Source organism: Rhinoderma darwinii, chromosome 11 (assembly GCF_050947455.1).
Source record: "Rhinoderma darwinii isolate aRhiDar2 chromosome 11, aRhiDar2.hap1, whole genome shotgun sequence".
In the NCBI taxonomy this organism is placed as follows: domain Eukaryota; kingdom Metazoa; phylum Chordata; class Amphibia; order Anura; family Rhinodermatidae; genus Rhinoderma; species Rhinoderma darwinii.
This window is the reverse complement of record NC_134697.1, coordinates 11,840,139-11,858,929: the sequence shown is the minus strand read 5'-3', so window position 1 is coordinate 11,858,929 and position 18,791 is coordinate 11,840,139. Positions and strand designations below refer to the sequence as shown.

The following is an 18,791-nucleotide window of genomic DNA, read 5'->3' as shown; positions in this document are numbered from 1 at the left end:
GAGTAATTCACTCTTGTTCAGTGATGTAGAATTAGGGAATGTGAAATATGCAGCTGTTACTTAGCCCCTTAAAGCGGTTGCTTCTTTTTCACTGTGTAATGAAAGTGAGATATATTGCTGTCATTGAATAGAAACAATCTTGTTTGCAGTTAAATGTTAAAAATCCACCCTGACCTAGTCCTGGTCAGATAGTTGTTTGTTAGGCTGGGTTCACAACAGTTTTCCTTTTTTATGTTTTTCTCTTCCGTCAAAGGGATATAAAAGCGAAAAATTGCGCCCGACAGAATCCATTGGCTTTACTGGATCCATTGGGTTTTCGTCAGAGTGTCTGACGTTTTACCGGAATAACTGTGCAGCATGCTGCGCTATTTCTCTAGGCATTTTTGACCTTACCTCAGAATGCAAACAATGAATGTTTCCCTTCATTGAAAGCAAGCAGAGATCTTGAAAATGGTGAGAAGTTGAAACACAAAATATACTAGAAAGATGCATATCTTTTCATTTTACAACGATTAAGCTTTATTTACATAAGACTGAACTTGTCGACTGACGTCTCATGTACATGGCAGAAGGGTGTTCGGCAGCATGCAGAGTCTTTGCCGTTCGGTGCTTTATTGGGTGCCGTACGTTGGAGATAATCTCCTCTAGACCCCTAGAAACCATAATATAGCTGTGTGCATGATGCCAGAGGCTCAAAACCGCAACGTCTGAATACAGACTTAACCTCTACTTGGAAAAAAAATTCTAAATAAAAAAAATTATAAAAATAAAATATTTTTCCCAAAAATAAGTATTGAGCTTCATGAACCAAACAGTTCCAATATCGTGGATTTTCGGATCCATTTTTTCTCTGCAGCTGAAGTGATGTCATTTTTTTTAGTGAAATTTTTGATGTGTAAGCAAGCATCTAATTGGTTAATTCCCCCCCCCCCCCCTAGTTTTTATACAGGACCCCCATACAATTTCCAGGTCTATGGCTTGATATCATCATCTCTCCTGTCTGTCTACCGCCTTACTTGTATTTTTTCCTGGTAAACACCTACTCATTTCTCTTACACAATCTGCTTTTATGTTCCTTATCTCCTGTGTTCCCACTCACGTCTTCTCTCTCATGCGCCGCTCTCGGCACCTCCACTCTTTATTCCTCCAGTAATGAGCTTCCAACTTGTACACAATCCAATCATTTACTGTCCAAATCTTTCCTTCCTAATTGACACTTCTAGTTTTAATTATCTTGTATCGCACTGAGATGTGAGTGCCAGTATTTCAGTATTCGGCGCTGAACCAAGCCTAGGGCACCATAGGGAGGGGGGTGCACAAATTATAGATTCAAAAAGAAATTCTTTGTATAAACATTAGCAGACAGATCAATTCTCCCGGTTTTACCGGTAGTCACCCTATTTTCAGTCCCCTCACCCAGTCACTCGGTGATTTATAGTTTTCACACGGTCACGCGGTGATGTATAGTTTTCACCCGGTCACGCGGTGATGTATAGTTTTCACCCGGTCACTCGGTGATGTATAGTTTTCACCCGGTCACGCGGTGATGTATAGTTTTCACCCGGTCACGCGGTGATGTATAGTTTTCACCCGGTCACTCGGTGATGTATAGTTTTCACCCGGTCACGCGGTGATGTATAGTTTTCACCCGGTCACGCGATGATGTATAGTTTTCACCCGGTCACGCGGTGATGTATAGTTTTCACCCGGTCACGCGATGATGTATAGTTTTCACCCGGTCACGCGGTGATGTATAGTTTTCACCCGGTCACGCGGTGATGTATAGTTTTCACCCGGCCATTCAGTGATGTATAGTTTTCACCCGGTCACAGCGTCAGAACCCCATATTTTGTGTGTCTGACCTAGGGTCTGAATTAAGTTAGGGGACAGGGGTATGATATATAGTATCTGGAGTCTGAATATATGAACTGGTCTGATAATAATTTAGGGGTCCGGTCTAATATAAAGATAGTGGCTCTATATAGCCACGTACTTTTATATAAGCCACTCCCAAATTTACCACGACCCACTGCTCTGGAATATCCCTGTGACGGGCTCTCCTAGGTTGATATCTCTGCAAATGTAGGCTTGGTCCAAGCGGCTGATAATATTGTAGGTGCCAGGATACATGAAGCGTTGGTGAGTGAACGTATACCTCCCGACCGTCCCACAGACAAACCTAACAAGGGTGGAGGGCAAATACGACTTAAAGTGGTTGTTTCTGGGATGTTTTGTGGGCGTTCCTAGTCAGATCTGGGCAGGGCCTTAAAATGTCTCGCTAATGGGGATTGAAATATTGGGAGGTATGGGGAAAGGCGCCTGTCACACAAAAATAGACTTTGATTGTATGACCTGCAGGACAATGTGGACCCCATTACAGGTATATGACAGCGTGGCCAGCAGGGCCCGCATTGGGAATTGCACATTTGGGATGGGATGGGAAATTGGATCACAATATATTTCATATGTCCCACAAGTCATAGTGCACGCATTTGCCATAAATTTTTTTTTTATTGGGATTGGCATAAAGACTTTCCTGAGATTGTAGGGTGCCGTAGAGTTAAATGATTACATTCTCTCTGCCTGCCTCTACCACTAGAGGGAGCTCACTGCATACAGATTTATCATTGACTTTAATGGGAGCTGTATAAATCCGTCTTGATTACGAGGCAGAATTGAATCATGTAATATTATAGACATGTGACGGAAAGAAGGAGATGTAAAGTTCTATAAAAAAATGGAGTTTCAATATCTATAAAGATTTATTAGGATGTTAAGCAATACAGCATTGTGGACATTTGTGGACCATCATTGGGGACCTTTTAAGATGAAAAAAATAAAATAGTGTAAAAAGGTGGGCTTTCAATTTAAGGTTAGGGCCACACAATGATAGGAATTCACCATTGGAAACAGACTACAACTTCATGCTAGTGTAGTGGCATACCTTAAGTTTGAAGCTAGGTATGTCGCTGCTATGGTGCCAGGCACAAAACGATGCAACCCATAGATTCTGAAATCATGGGCATTGCTGCATGACTTGTGTCCAGAGTTAAATTACAATTAATGTAGGCCCCCAGGGAAAGCATAAACCAATTCTTAATTTTTGCAACGGAGGAGAATGATGAGTTGTACAGCCATTAAATAATTGTGCATTATAGTGACTCTCCACCTCCATTCTTTTACGATTGAATGTGTTTCAAATCCCATAATGTAGACGTTGAGTCAAATGCTGAAATTCTGACGTTATGCAGCCACCACTAGGGGGAGCTTAACTGCATATTGTGTTACTATTGAGTTCAATGCATGCACAGTAAGCTGCTAAGCTCCCCCTAGTGGTGACTGCAGGCAGCTATAATTTTATTTTATAACTCTGCAGGGGAGCCCTAGATCCTAAAGCTCCTGTCACTATAAAGAAATATTAAGTAATCAATTTAGAGTAAAAAAAAAAATAGAAATAAAATCATGGCATTTAAAGGTGGACATTTACTGTAAGACATCTAATGAATGTCACTGACATGAGAAGATGTCCTAAGTAGGGTCCCTGTGTCCACAGAACAAAGGGGCCACTGTACTAATTTGTCTTCTGATTTCAGATTTCCGAAACTATAGTTGGAATCTTCCTTTCACTGCAATGGGAACACATCCGCATTATTGCAGTGAACGGGACTTAGTATATATGTGTGCCATATAGGAGGAGAAAATATTCTAACGTGCCTGCTGAGTTGCGCCAAATTTATCATGCACCATTTTGATAAATTTGGTCATTTGCATACATTAGTTCTGGCCCGGCAGTGGCGCTTTAGGGGTTACTTTTACGTCTTACTTTGTGGCAACACTCATGAGCTCGTCCCTCCCCTCTCCTCGCCCGCACCACCACTATAATTTTCTCTATCTTTACCTCTTCACACCTGATCTCCTCTCCTCCTCAGTTACGAGTAATTTTTTTCAGTTTTGCGTTGTTTTTTGCAGCTATATACGTCATCGAGACAAACCGCGCCATTTTGTAGAAACGAACACCGTTCTTCGTTAAAAAATCTAGACAAAAATTACTCATGTAAAAAAAAACAAAAAACTGGAAGATACCCCCTGTCCTGTCAGGGTGTATTCACAAGGGGCGATTTTGCCGCGGTTTTTGCTGTACGGCAAAAAAACTGCATAGAGAAAACGCATGTGTTTTTTGCAGCGGTTTCCAGGCAAAACCGCACCATGTGAATACACCCTCAGTCTGCCCTGGATGTCTCCGTTCTCCTCACAACCGCGTTAATTATTTTAACAATTAACGTAATAATCTGTTTCTCTTAATTAGCAGTTTGGCGGCAGCGGCTGCTGTGAACTGGTTAACCCCACGTGTGCCGCTGGCTTCCAGCACTTCAGTTATTAAGCGTCAGCTCGTCCATTACAAACAATACCGTACAGATACGTGACCTCAGGGACCCTCCCGGGACTTGTAGTATAATTACAGCTGGAGAGTAGCAGGATTGCTCTATGACGTGCGGCGCTGACATGTGACAACGAGGTCAGCTCAACGCCAGATTATTACCGTGCAGGACAGAACGCAGATTAATGTCTGGACATAAAGCCGCTGTATCATGTCCGCAACACAATATTGGAGGGTTTTTCTGTAAATAAAGCGTAATGATTGTAGAATGAAAAGTTCTGCTGCTTTCTAATATATTTTGTGCACCAATTCTTCACAATTTTCAAGATTTCTGTTTGTTGTCAGTGAATGTTAGCAGTCACTTTACCAGGCAAGTCAGGGTCGGGTAACCCCCTTTCTAGACATAGGTGCAGGTCCCAAAGCTGAAACTCGCATCTATCAGACATATAGGGTATATCTTGGACCCTCTCCCAGAATCCTCTAATAGGGTATTTGAAAATGGGTTTTCTATACGAGACACCCCCATTAAAACCGATATTTGTTAAACTATTTCAAGCGGTTGTACCAGAATCGACAATCATCACTTAACCACAGGATCGGTGATAATTGATCGCTAGGGGCCCCAACGATGGCAAGAATAGGGGTCCTGAACCTCCATTACTACTCACTGTACTCCCCGCAGTGAGAAGGAGATTGAATGGAACGGCGGTCGAGCATGTGTTCGCTCCATTTAATGTCTGAGGCTGACGGGAAACAGTCGAACGCTGTACTTGGATGTTTCCGTTGGTCCCACAGACTTTGAATGGAGCAGCAGCGCGCATGCTGAATGTCTTCCAGGGGGGTGCAGTGAGAAGAAATGAAGGTCCAGGACCCCTGTTTTTGGGGGTCCCAGTGATCAGAGAATTATCACCTATCCTGTGGATAATTGTCAATTCTGGTACAACACCTTTAAACCGAAACTTATGTTGTTCCTCTTCCTTATTTATAGGTACATTTTGTTCGGAAATATTTTTGTTTTGCGCTTCGTTGAGCGTACAATGTTTATTGATTTCCTGGTGTGAATCACTTTATAATAATTGAAGGAAACGGTTCTACGGGCGACGCAGTCATTGATTACCAATAATGAAGGGTATTCAGAATAGACGATAAGAAAACAGAGCATACTCAATAAAATGTAAAAAGTCCCCAAATTGTCCTCTTTAGTAAAGTTGTTATAATTCTAATCAGCCATTTATTCATTTTATCTATTTCTGGGACACGCTCATATATGGCCCCTATTACTGCCATCACAGGGGGTATCACTCCGCTATGCAAGACTTCAGAATGGCAAATCTTCTACGTTATGCACAGTGCCAGCCTTTTATGGGATGATGCCCTGTACCCTATTTTCAGTTGCTGCCCCTCCATATAATGTTGTGTCATACAGTGTACAAATAACCATACCAAACAATGGCATACAGTATGGTTCCCAAGTAATACTGGCATACATTGACCAAATAACGCTTCAATAGAGTTGCATATAAAACCATGCTATACAGTTCTACCACTATCATAAACTGCAAAAGTAATTCAGTGCACAGTGCCCAAGTAGCAGTGCCACACAATGCCTTAGCAAATAGCACCATACAGTGCTGAAATAATACCGCCATACAGTGTTGAAATAATACCAACATACAGTGCTGAAATAATACCGCCATACAGTGCTGAAATAATATCGCCATACAGTGCTGAAAGAATACTGCCATCCAGTGATCAAATAATACCACCATACAGTGCTCAAATAATACCACCATACAGTGCTCAAATAATACCACTATACAGTGCTCAAATAATACCACCATACAGTGCTCAAATAATACCACTATACAGTGCTCAAATAATACTGCCATACAGTGCTGAAGTAATACCACAATACAGTGCTCAAATAACACCGCCATACAGTGCTGAAGTAACACCACCATACACTGCCGAAGTAACACCACCATACACTGCCCAAATACTACAACCATACAGTGCCCAAATACTACAACCATACAGTGCCCAAATACTACAACCATACAGTGCTCAAATAATACCATCGTACAATACTGAAATAATACCATCATACAGTGCTGAAATAATACCACCATACAGTGCTCAAATAACATTGCCATACATAAAGTAATCTAATAATAACAATTCTCCAGTTATATACAAGAGATAAAAAAACGAAAAACATTTTTAAAAAAGTTACTCATTTTGACAGTGAGATAGCTCTAACTAGTGCGATGACATTATAAGTGCATCAACCAGAGGACTTACCCAGAGGCAAACGTAGCGATATGTGGGGATACAATCCACATTGTCCCTGGGGGTCAGTGGTGCTTTCAGTGTTATCCAGAGGACAGAGAGGTAGGGGGAGGGTAATATTTCCAAGGTCCTCTAGACCAGGGCAGTGTTAGATGAAGTAACTTGGTGTTTGATGGAAACTGGGGTTTTGCAATATGCTTTATTGTCTAGTGGGAATGAGGGGTTGGTAATATCCCCTGTAGTATGCTTGGGGGGGGGGGTAAATTGAAGTACAACTCCATGATGTCCAGTGGGGAGGGGGTCGGTAATATACACTGGTGTCCAGTAAGACAGGGGTTGTAATACTCCCTGGGGTCTGTTTGGGAGGGGCAATTTAGGGATTATTCTCTCTCATACAGTAGGCAGGGAGTTTAGGTAATGTTCCCTGGTGTCCAGTGGGAAGGGGGTGGATATATTCTCTGAGACATGGTTGGATGGGTTGTTCACCCTGGGCTGTAGTGGGTAGGGAGTTTAGGTAATGTTCCCTGGTGTCCAGTGGGAAGGGGGTTGGATATATTCTCTGAGACGTGGTTGGATGGGGTGTTCACCCTGGGCTGTAGTGGGTAGCGAGTTTAGGTAATGTTCCCTGTTGTCCAGTGGGAAGGGGGTTGGATATATTCTCTGAGACATGGTTGGATGGGGTGTTCACCCTGGGCTGTAGTGGGTAGGGAGTTTAGGTAATGTTCCCTGGTGTCCAGTGGGAAGGGGGTTGGATATATTCTCTGAGACGTGGTTGGATGGGGTGTTCACCCTGGGCTGTAGTGGGTAGAGAGTTTAAGTAATATTTCCTGGTGTCCAGTGGGAAGGGAGTTGGATATATTCTCTGAGACATGGTTGGATGGGGTGTTCACCCTGGGCTGTAGTGGGTAGAGAGTTTAGGTAATATTTCCTGGTGTCCAGTGGGAAGGGGGTTGGATATATTCTCTGAGACGTGTTTGGATGGGGTGTTCACCCTGGGCTGTAGTAGGTAGCGAGTTTAGGTAATGTTCCCTGGTGTCCAGTGGGAAGGGGGTTGGATATATTCTCTGAGACATGGTTGGATGGGGTGTTCACCCTGGGCTGTAGTGGGTAAGGAGTTTAGGTAATATTTCCTGGTGTTCAGTGGAGTAGGAACCTTTTTTTTTTATATGACGTGGAAAGTAAGGGATTGGTAATATTCCCTGGTGTTTGGAGATGGCAAGTTAAGTAATATTCCCTGGCAATTGTTGGGGAGGGGGGATTTATTATATTCCTTGGTGTCCATTTAGGTGGGGAGGGGTATTATTATATGCTGTGGTGTAAATTGACCAGCTTAGATAGGTTACAGGGGGTCTGTTGGGGTCCATATTTTATATTTTGCCTGTGATTTATCTCTGTCAATGCCTAGAAAATAGATTTGTAATGTAGTTGCTATAGAGATCATTGATCACTATGGTAAGTACATTGTATGTGACCACTGTTGTGCTCTTCGCACCAGAAATAGACATTGTTGCATCCAGGTGCACAGGGCACTTAAATGTAAAGCTGATGGCAGCGTCGCTCGTATAACAGGCGTTCCCGCTGCGTTCTCCGCGCTGTAAATTCAACTAAGCGCACATTAGGTAAAATCCTGTGTGAGTTCTTGCTTGCTTTGAATTGCTCCTCTCTTGGTAACTTGTTTGGATAATTGCAGCAATATATAGTAATTGTATCAATGTAACATCTTGTACTGACCCAAAGCGGAGCGGAAAATAAAGCAACATTGTTACTATATGTAAGAAAATATGATTCACAGGCATAAATCAACATCACCTATCATCCAAATATCATCCATTAGTAGGTAGAACTCGAGATTCTCCATCAACCTTAATGAGCAACTTTAACCATTTCCCGCCGCAGCCATTTTTCGGATTTTCACTCATATTTTCCCCTCTCCACCTTCCAAAAGCCATAACGCTTTTATTTTTCCATCAATATTGGCGTATGAGGGCTTGTTTATTGCGGGACGAGTTGTAGATTTTTCCAGCACCTTTTTTTGTACCGTATAATGTAGTGGGAAACGAGAAAAAATATATATGTGGGGTGGAATAGGAAAAAAACAGCAATTCCTCAACCTTTTGTGTGGTTTTGTTTTTACGGCGTTCACCGTACGGTAAAAACGGCATGTTAACATTATTCTGCGGGTCAATACGATTACAGCGATACTAAATTTATATAGTTTTCTTTCTTTTTTACTACTTTTACAAGAAAAGACTGATTGTTAAAAATAAAATTTGCGTTTTGTCGCCAAATTCTGAGAGCCATAAAGTTTTTATTTTTCTGTCGATTTAGCCATGTGAGGGCTTATTTTTTTCGGGGCGAGCTGCAGTTTGTATTGGTACCATTTTGGGGTACGTGACAGTTTTTGATAACTTTTTATTCAATTTTTGTGTGGGAGAAGAAGGGACCAAAAAACAGCAATTCGAATGTTTTTAATTTTTTATTTTTTCCGGCGTTCACCGTGCGGACTAAATAATGATATATTGTAATAGCTCAGACTTTTACGGACGCGTCGATACCAGTTATGTTAGCTTTTTATTTTTTTTACATTGTGCTTGAGGGAAAATGGGAAAAGGAGGGTTTTTTTAGCTTTTAATTTGTATTTTTTTTTTTATTTGTTAAAAAAACTTTATTTTACTGCTTTTTATGTGTCCCCCTAGGGGACATTAACCAGCGATCGTTAGATCGCTTGCACGATATACTGCAACACTAAGGTCGCCCCCCTGTTTTTAGTAATTTAAATGGCGGGATCCCGCTCGTTACCCGGAAGTGTCGGCTGTAACAGAGCTGACACACTCACCCTATCGAGCGGTCTCAGCCTGTGAGCCCGCTCCATACTCCCCCACCCGGCGTGCGGTGTGTATATACGTCGGATGTCGGGAAGGGGATAATCATATAAGAGTAATTCCATTACTGCTCAGGTATAAAAAACAATAAAAAATCCATAGGGGCAGTATTATAGTAGTTATATTCTTGTATATAGCGGGCAGTATTATAGTAGTTATATTCTTGTATATAGGAGCAGTATTATAGTAGCTATATTCTTGTATATAGGAGCAGTATTATAGTAGTTATATTCTTGTATATAGGAGGCGGTATTATAGTAGTTATATTCTTGTACATAGGGGGCAGTATTATAGTAGTTATATTCTTGTATATAGGAGCAGTATTATAGTAGTTATATTCTTGTATATAGGGGCAGTATTATAGTAGTTATATTCTTGTATATAGGAGCAGTATTATAGTAGTTATATTCTTGTATATAGGAGCAGTATTATAGTAGTTATATTCTTGTATATAGGAGCAGTATTATAGTACTTATATTCTTGTATATAGGGGGCAGTATTATAGTAGTTATATTCTTGTACATTAGGGGGCAGTATTATAGTAGTTATGTTCTTGTATATAGGGGGTAGTATTATAGTAGTTATATTCTTGTATATAGGATCAGTATTATAGTAGTTATATTCTTGTATATAGGGGGCAGTATTATAGTAGTTATATTCTTGTATATAGGATCAGTATTATAGTAGTTATATTCTTGTATATAGGAGCAGTATTATAGTAGTTATATTCCTGTATATAGGAGCAGTATTATAGTAGTTATATTCTTGTATATAGGGAGCAGTATTATAGTAGTTATATTCTTGTATATAGGGGGCAGTATTATAGTAGTTATATTCTTGTATATAGGGGGCAGTATTATAGTAGTTATATTCTTGTATATAGGGGGCAGTATTATAGTAGTTATATTCTTGTATATAGGGAGCAGTATTATAGTAGCTATATTCTTGTATATAGGAGCAGTATTATAGTAGTTATATTCTTGTATATAGGAGGCGGTATTATAGTAGTTATATTCTTGTACATAGGGGGCAGTATTATAGTAGTTATATTCTTGTATATAGGAGCAGTATTATAGTAGTTATATTCTTGTATATAGGGGCAGTATTATAGTAGTTATATTCTTGTATATAGGAGCAGTATTATAGTAGTTATATTCTTGTATATAGGAGCAGTATTATAGTAGTTATATTCTTGTATATAGGGGCAGTATTATAGTAGTTATATTCTTGTATATAGGGGCAGTATTATAGTAGTTATATTCTTGTATATAGGACAGTATTATAGTAGTTATATTCTTGTATATAGGAGCAGTATTATAGTAATTATATTCTTGTATATAGGGGGCAGTATTATAGTAGTTATATTCTTGTACATTAGGGGGCAGTATTATAGTAGTTATATTCTTGTATATAGGGGGTAGTATTATAGTAGTTATATTCTTGTATATAGGGGCAGTATTATAGTAGTTATATTCTTGTATATAGGGGGCAGTATTATAGTAGGTATATTCTTGTATATAGGGGCAGTATTATAGTAGTTATATTCTTGTATATAGGAGCAGTATTATAGTAGTTATATTCTTGTACATAGGGGCAGTATTATAGTAGTTATATTCTTGTATATAGGGAGCAGTATTATAGTAGCTATATTCTTGTATATAGGAGCAGTATTATAGTAGTTATATTCTTGTATATAGGAGGCGGTATTATAGTAGTTATATTCTTGTACATAGGGGGCAGTATTATAGTAGTTATATTCTTGTATATAGGAGCAGTATTATAGTAGTTATATTCTTGTATATAGGGGCAGTATTATAGTACTTATATTCTTGTATATAGGGGGCAGTATTATAGTAGTTATATTCTTGTACATTAGGGGGCAGTATTATAGTAGTTATATTCTTGTATATAGAGGGTAGTATTATAGTAGATATATTATTGTATATAGGGGCAGTATTATAGTAGGTATATTCTTGTATATAGGGGCAGTATTATAGTAGTTATATTATTGTATATAGGAGAAGTATTAGGCTGGGTTCACACGTGGAGGAATTTCACTTAAATTCCGCTGCGGACACTCCGCAGCGTTAATCCGCAGCGGAGCCGTTTGTCCATTGACTTCCACTTTAATTTAGCAGTGTTCGTTTAGACGATGCGTAAAATTCCGCTGCGGAGCATAGGCTGCGGAGCGGAATTTGGTGTCCGCAGCATGTTCTGTCTGTTGCGGAGCAGTGGCGGACTCATGGCGGAATTTCTATATTGACTTCAATGGAGATTCTAATTTCCGCAATGAAGTCCGCAGCTGTCATGCACATGTTATGTGTGCTGCGGATCCGTCTTGCTTTTTTAACTTGACATTTCTTCATTCTGGCTGGACCTATGTATTTCTAGGTCTACAGCCAGACTGAGGAAGTCAATGGGGCTCCCGTAATGACGGGAGCGTTGCTAGGAGACGTCAGTAAATAGTCACTGTCCAGGGTGCTGAAAGAGTTAAGCGATCGGCAGTAACTGTTTCTGCACCCGGGACAGTGACTACCGATCCCAATATACATGTATCTGTAAAAAAAAATGAAGTTCATACTTACCGAGAACTCCCTGCTTCTGTCTCCAGTCCGGCCTCCCAGGATGACGTTTCAGTCTAAGTGACGGCTGCAGCCAATCACAGGCTAATAACAGGCTGCAGCGGTCACATGGACTGCCGCGTCATCCAGGGAGATCGGGCTGGATGCCGAAGGAGGGACGCGTCACCAAGACAACGGGCGGTAAGTATGAATTTCTTTGACTTTCACAAGGGAAAGTGCTGTCCCTTCTCTCTATCCTGCACTGATAGGGAGAAGGGAAGTACTTTTACCGCAGACCGCAGCAGCTAGTCCGCATCAATTTACTGCACATTTTGTGTAGATCCGCAGCAGAATCTGCAACGCAGATTCTGTGCGGCATTGATGCGGACAGTTGCGGAGGAAATCCGCCACGTGTGGTCATGCCCTTATAGTAGTTACATTCTTGTATATAGGAGCAGTATTATAGTAGGTATATTCTTGTATATAGGAGCAGTATTATAGTAGTTATAGTCTTGTATATAGGGAGCAGTATTATAGTAGTTATATTCTTGTGTATAGGAGGCAGTATTATAGTAGTTACATTCTTGTATATAGGAGGCGGTATTATAGTAGTTATATTCTTGTACATAGGGGGCAGTATTATAGTAGTTATATTCTTGTATATAGGGGGTAGTATTATAGTAGTTATATTCTTGTATATAGGAGCAGTATTATAGTAATTATATTCTTGTATATAGGGACAGTATTATAGTACTTATATTCTTGTATATAGGGGTCAGTATTATAGTAGTTATATTCTTGTACATTAGGGGGCAGTATTATAGTAGTTATATTCTTGTATATAGGGGGTAGTATTATAGTAGTTATATTCTTGTATATAGGGGCAGTATTATAGTAGTTATATTCTTGTATATAGGGGGCAGTATTATAGTAGGTATATTCTTGTATATAGGGGCAGTATTATAGTAGTTATATTCTTGTATATAGGAGCAGTATTATAGTAGTTATATTCTTGTACATAGGGGCAGTATTATAGTAGTTATATTATTGTATATAGTGCAGTATTATAGTAGTTATATTCTTGTATATAGGGGCAGTATTATAGTAGTTATATTCTTGTATATAGGGGGCAGTATTATAGTAGTTATATTCTTGTATATAGGAGCAGTATTATAGTAGTTATATTCTTGTATATAGGGGCAGTATTATAGTAGTTATATTCTTGTATATAGGAGGCAGTATTATAGTAGTTATATTCCTGTATATAGGAGGCAGTATTATAGTAGTTACATTCTTGTATATAGGAGCAGTATTATAGTAGGTATATTCTTATATATAGGAGCAGTATTATAGTAGTTATAGTCTTGTATATAGGAGGCAGTATTATAGTAGTTACATTCTTGTATATAGGAGCAGGGAAAGTGCTGTCCCTTCTCTCTATCCTGCACTGATAGGGAGAAGGGAAGTACTTTTACCGCAGACCGCAGCAGCTAGTCCGCATCAATTTACTGCACATTTTGTGTAGATCCGCAGCAGAATCTGCAACGCAGATTCTGTGCGGCATTGATGCGGACAGTTGCGGAGGAAATCCGCCACGTGTGGTCATGCCCTTATAGTAGTTACATTCTTGTATATAGGAGCAGTATTATAGTAGGTATATTCTTGTATATAGGAGCAGTATTATAGTAGTTATAGTCTTGTATATAGGGAGCAGTATTATAGTAGTTATATTCTTGTGTATAGGAGGCAGTATTATAGTAGTTACATTCTTGTATATAGGAGGCGGTATTATAGTAGTTATATTCTTGTACATAGGGGGCAGTATTATAGTAGTTATATTCTTGTATATAGGGGGTAGTATTATAGTAGTTATATTCTTGTATATAGGAGCAGTATTATAGTAATTATATTCTTGTATATAGGGACAGTATTATAGTACTTATATTCTTGTATATAGGGGTCAGTATTATAGTAGTTATATTCTTGTACATTAGGGGGCAGTATTATAGTAGTTATATTCTTGTATATAGGGGGTAGTATTATAGTAGTTATATTCTTGTATATAGGGGCAGTATTATAGTAGTTATATTCTTGTATATAGGGGGCAGTATTATAGTAGGTATATTCTTGTATATAGGGGCAGTATTATAGTAGTTATATTCTTGTATATAGGAGCAGTATTATAGTAGTTATATTCTTGTACATAGGGGCAGTATTATAGTAGTTATATTATTGTATATAGTGCAGTATTATAGTAGTTATATTCTTGTATATAGGGGCAGTATTATAGTAGTTATATTCTTGTATATAGGGGGCAGTATTATAGTAGTTATATTCTTGTATATAGGAGCAGTATTATAGTAGTTATATTCTTGTATATAGGGGCAGTATTATAGTAGTTATATTCTTGTATATAGGAGGCAGTATTATAGTAGTTATATTCCTGTATATAGGAGGCAGTATTATAGTAGTTACATTCTTGTATATAGGAGCAGTATTATAGTAGGTATATTCTTATATATAGGAGCAGTATTATAGTAGTTATAGTCTTGTATATAGGAGGCAGTATTATAGTAGTTACATTCTTGTATATAGGAGCAGTATTATAGTAGGTATATTCTTGTATATAGGAGGCAGTATTAGAGTAGTTATATTCTTGTATATAGGGAGCAGTATTATAGTAGTTATATTCTTGTATATAGGAGCAGTATTATAGTAGTTATAGTGTTGTATATAGGGAGCAGTATTATAGTAGTTATATTCTTGTATATAGGGGGCAGTATTATAGTAGGTATATTCTTGTATATAGGAGGCAGTATTAGGATGGGTTCACACGTGGCGGAATTTCACTTAAATTCCGCTGCGGACACTCCGCAGCGTTAATCCGTAGCGGAGCCGTTTGTCCATTGACTTCCACTTTAATTTAGCAGTGTTCGTTTAGACGATGCGTAAAATTCCGCTGCGGAGCATAGGCTGCGGAGCGGAATTTGGTGTCCGCAGCATGCTCTGTCTGTTGCGGAGCAGTGGAGGACTCATGGCGGAATTTCTCCATTGACTTCAATGGAGATTCTAATTTCCGCAATGAAGTCCGCAGCTGTCATGCACATGTTATGTGTGCTGCGGATGCGTCTTGCTTTTTTAACTTGACATTTCTTCATTCTGGCTGGACCTATGTATTTCTAGGTCTACAGCCAGACTGAGGAAGTCAATGGGGCTCCCGTAATGACGGGAGCGTTGCTAGGAGACGTCAGTAAATAGTCACTGTCCAGGGTGCTGAAAGAGTTAAGCGATCGGCAGTAACTGTTTCTGCACCCAGGACAGTGACTACCAATCCCAATATACAGCTATCTGTAAAAAAAAATGAAGTTCATACTTACCGAGAACTCCCTGCTTCTGTCTCCAGTCCGGCCTCCCAGGATGACGTTTCAGTCTAAGTGACGGCTGCAGCCAATCACAGGCCAATAACAGGCTGCAGCGGTCACATGGACTGCCGCGTCATCCAGGGAGGTCGGGCTGGATGCCGAAGGAGGGACGCGTCACCAAGACAACGGCCGGTAAGTATGAATTTCTTTGACTTTCACAAGGGAAAGTGCTGTCCCTTCTCTCTATCCTGCACTGATAGGGAGAAGGGAAGTACTTTTACCGCAGTCCGCAGCAGCTAGTCCGCATCAATTTACTGCACATTTTGTGCAGATCCGCAGCAGAATCTGCAACGCAGATTCTGTGCGGCATTGATGCGGACAGTTGCGGAGGAAATCCGCCACGTGTGGTCATGCCCTTATAGTAGTTACATTCTTGTATATAGGAGCAGTATTATAGTAGTTATATTCTGGTATATAGGAGGCAGTATTATTATAGTTATATACTTGTATATAGGGGCAGTATTATAGTAGTTATATTCTTGTATATAGGGGCAGTATTATAGTAGTTATATTCTTGTATATAGGAGCAGTATTATAGTAGTTATATTCTTGTATATAGGAGGCAGTATTAGGGCATGACCACACATGGCGGAATTCCTCCGCAACTGTCCGCATCAATGCCGCACAGAATCTGCGTTGCAGATTCTGCAGCGGATCTGCACAAAATGTGCAGAAAATTGATGCGGACTGGCCGCTGCGGACTGCAGGAAAAGTGCTTCTCTTCTCCCTATTCAGTGCAGGATAGAGAGAAGGGACAGCACTTTCCCTAGTGAAAGTCAAAGAAATTCATACTTACCGCCCGTTGTCTTGGTGACGCGTCCCTCTTTCGGCATCCGGCCCGACCTCCCTGGATGACGCTCCAGTCCATGTGACCGCTGCAGCCTGTGCTTGGCCTGTGATTGGCTGCAGCCGTCACTTACACTGAAACGTCATCCTGGGAGGCCGGACTGGAGACAGACGCAGGGAGTTCTCGGTAAGTATGAACTTATATTTTTTTTTACAGATACATGTATATTGAGATCGGTAGTCACTGTCCCGGGTGCAGAAACAGTTACTGCCGATCGCGTAACTCTTTCAGCACCCTGGACAGTGACTATTTACAGACGTCTCCTAGCAACGCTCCCGTCATTACGGGAGCCCCATTGACTTCCTCAGTCTGGCTGTAGACCTAGAAATACATAGGTCCAGCCAGAATGAAGAAATGTCATGGTAGTAAAAACAATACGCTCCGCAGCACACATAAGATCTGCGGACTTCATTGCGGAATTTTGACTCTCCATTGAAGTCAATGGAGAAATTCCGCCATGAGTCCGCAACCAGTCCGCCACTGCTCCGCAACAGACAGAGCATGCTGCGGACACCAAATTCCGCTCCGCAGCCTATGCTCCGCAGCGGAATTGTACGCATCGTGTAAACGAACACTGCTAAATTAAAGTGAAAGTCAATGGAGAAACGGCTCCGCTGCGGATTAACGCTGCGGAGTGTCCGCAGCGGAATTTAAGTGAAATTCCGCTATGTGTGAACCCGCCCTTAGAGTAGTTATATTCTTGTATATAGGAGCAGTATTATAGTAGTTATATTCTTGTACATAGGGGCAGTATTATAGTAGTTATATTCTTGTATATAGGAGGCAGTATTATAGTAGTTATATTCTTGTATATAGGAGCAGTATTATAGTAGTTATATTCTTGTTTATAGGGGCAGTATTATAGTAGTTATATTCTTGTATATAGGAGCAGTATTATAGTAGTTATATTCTTGTATATAGGAGCAGTATTATAGTAGTTATATTCTTGTATATAGGGGCAGTATTATAGTAGTTATATTCTTGTATATAGGGGCAGTATTATAGTAGTTATATTCTTGTACATAGGGGCAGTATTATAGTAGTTATATTCTTGTATATAGGAGCAGTATTATAGTAGTTATATTCTTGTATATAGGGGCAGTATTATAGTAGTTATATTCTTGTATATAGGGGCAGTATTATAGTAGTTATATTCTTGTATATAGGAGGCAGTATTATAGTAGTTATATTCTTGTATATAGGGGGCAGTATTATAGTAGTTATATTCTTGTATATAGGGGGCAGTATTATGGTAGTTATATTCTTGTATATAGGAGGCAGTATTATAGTAGTTATATTCTTGTGTATAGGAGCAGTATTATAGTAGTTATATTCTTGTACATAGGGGGTAGTATTATAGTAGTTATATTCTTGTATATAGGAGCAGTATTATAGTAGTTATATTCTTGTATATAGGGGGCAGTATTATAGTAGTTATATTCTTGTATATAGGGGGCAGTATTATAGTAGTTATTGTAAAGGATCTGCCAGGCACAGCTTCGGGGTTAACTCCCAGAACTAATCAGTCAGGCTTAAATAGACCGAGGGCGGGAGCTAGCTGAGTCTGGCCAGGTTAGGATAGGCTCTCCCACTCCTAAGCCTGCCAGCCTGAATGGTGGGAGCAGGAGTCAGTCTCAGGGATGTATTCTCAGGTGCTGACTGATTAGTTCTGGGAGTTAACCCCGAAGCTGTGCCTGGCAGATCCTTTACAGTTATATTCTTGTATATAGGAGCAGGATTATAGTAGTTATATTCTTGTATATAGGGGCAGTATTAAAGTAGTTATATTCTTGTATATAGGAGCAGTATTATAGTAGTTATATTCTTGTATATAGGAGCTGTATTATAGTAGTTATAGTCTTGTATATAGGGAGCAGTATTATAGTAGTTATATTCTTGTATATAGGGGGCAGTATTATAGTAGGTATATTCTTGTATATAGGAGGCAGTATTATAGTAGTTACATTCTTGTATATAGGAGCAGTATTATAGTAGGTATATTCTTGTATATAGGAGGAGGTATTAGAGTATTTAGATTCTTGTATATAGGAGCAGTATTATAGTAGTTATATTCTTGTACATAGGGGCAGTATTATAGTAGTTATATTCTTGTATATAGGAGGCAGTATTATAGTAGTTATATTCTTGTATATAGGGGGCAGTATTAGAGTAGTTATATTCTTGTATATAGGGGCAGTATTATAGTAGTTATATTCTTGTATATAGGGGGCAGTATTATAGTAGTTATATTCTTGTATATAGGGGGCAGTATTATAGTAATTATATTCTTGTATATAGGAGCAGTATTATAGTAGTTATATTCTTGTGTATAGGAGCAGTATTATAGTAGTTATATTCTTGTACATAGGGGGTAGTATTATAGTAGTTATGTTCTTGTATATAGGAGCAGTA

The 18,791-nt window shown here is 39.5% G+C and overlaps 1 protein-coding gene across 1 annotated transcript in view; it reads left to right on the top strand.

Moving 5' to 3' along the window:
• The window catches only part of GPR162 (G protein-coupled receptor 162), a 37,416-nt gene that overhangs the window by 13,005 nt on the left and 5,620 nt on the right, over positions 1-18,791 (top strand). The gene's annotated exons all lie outside the window — the stretch shown is intronic.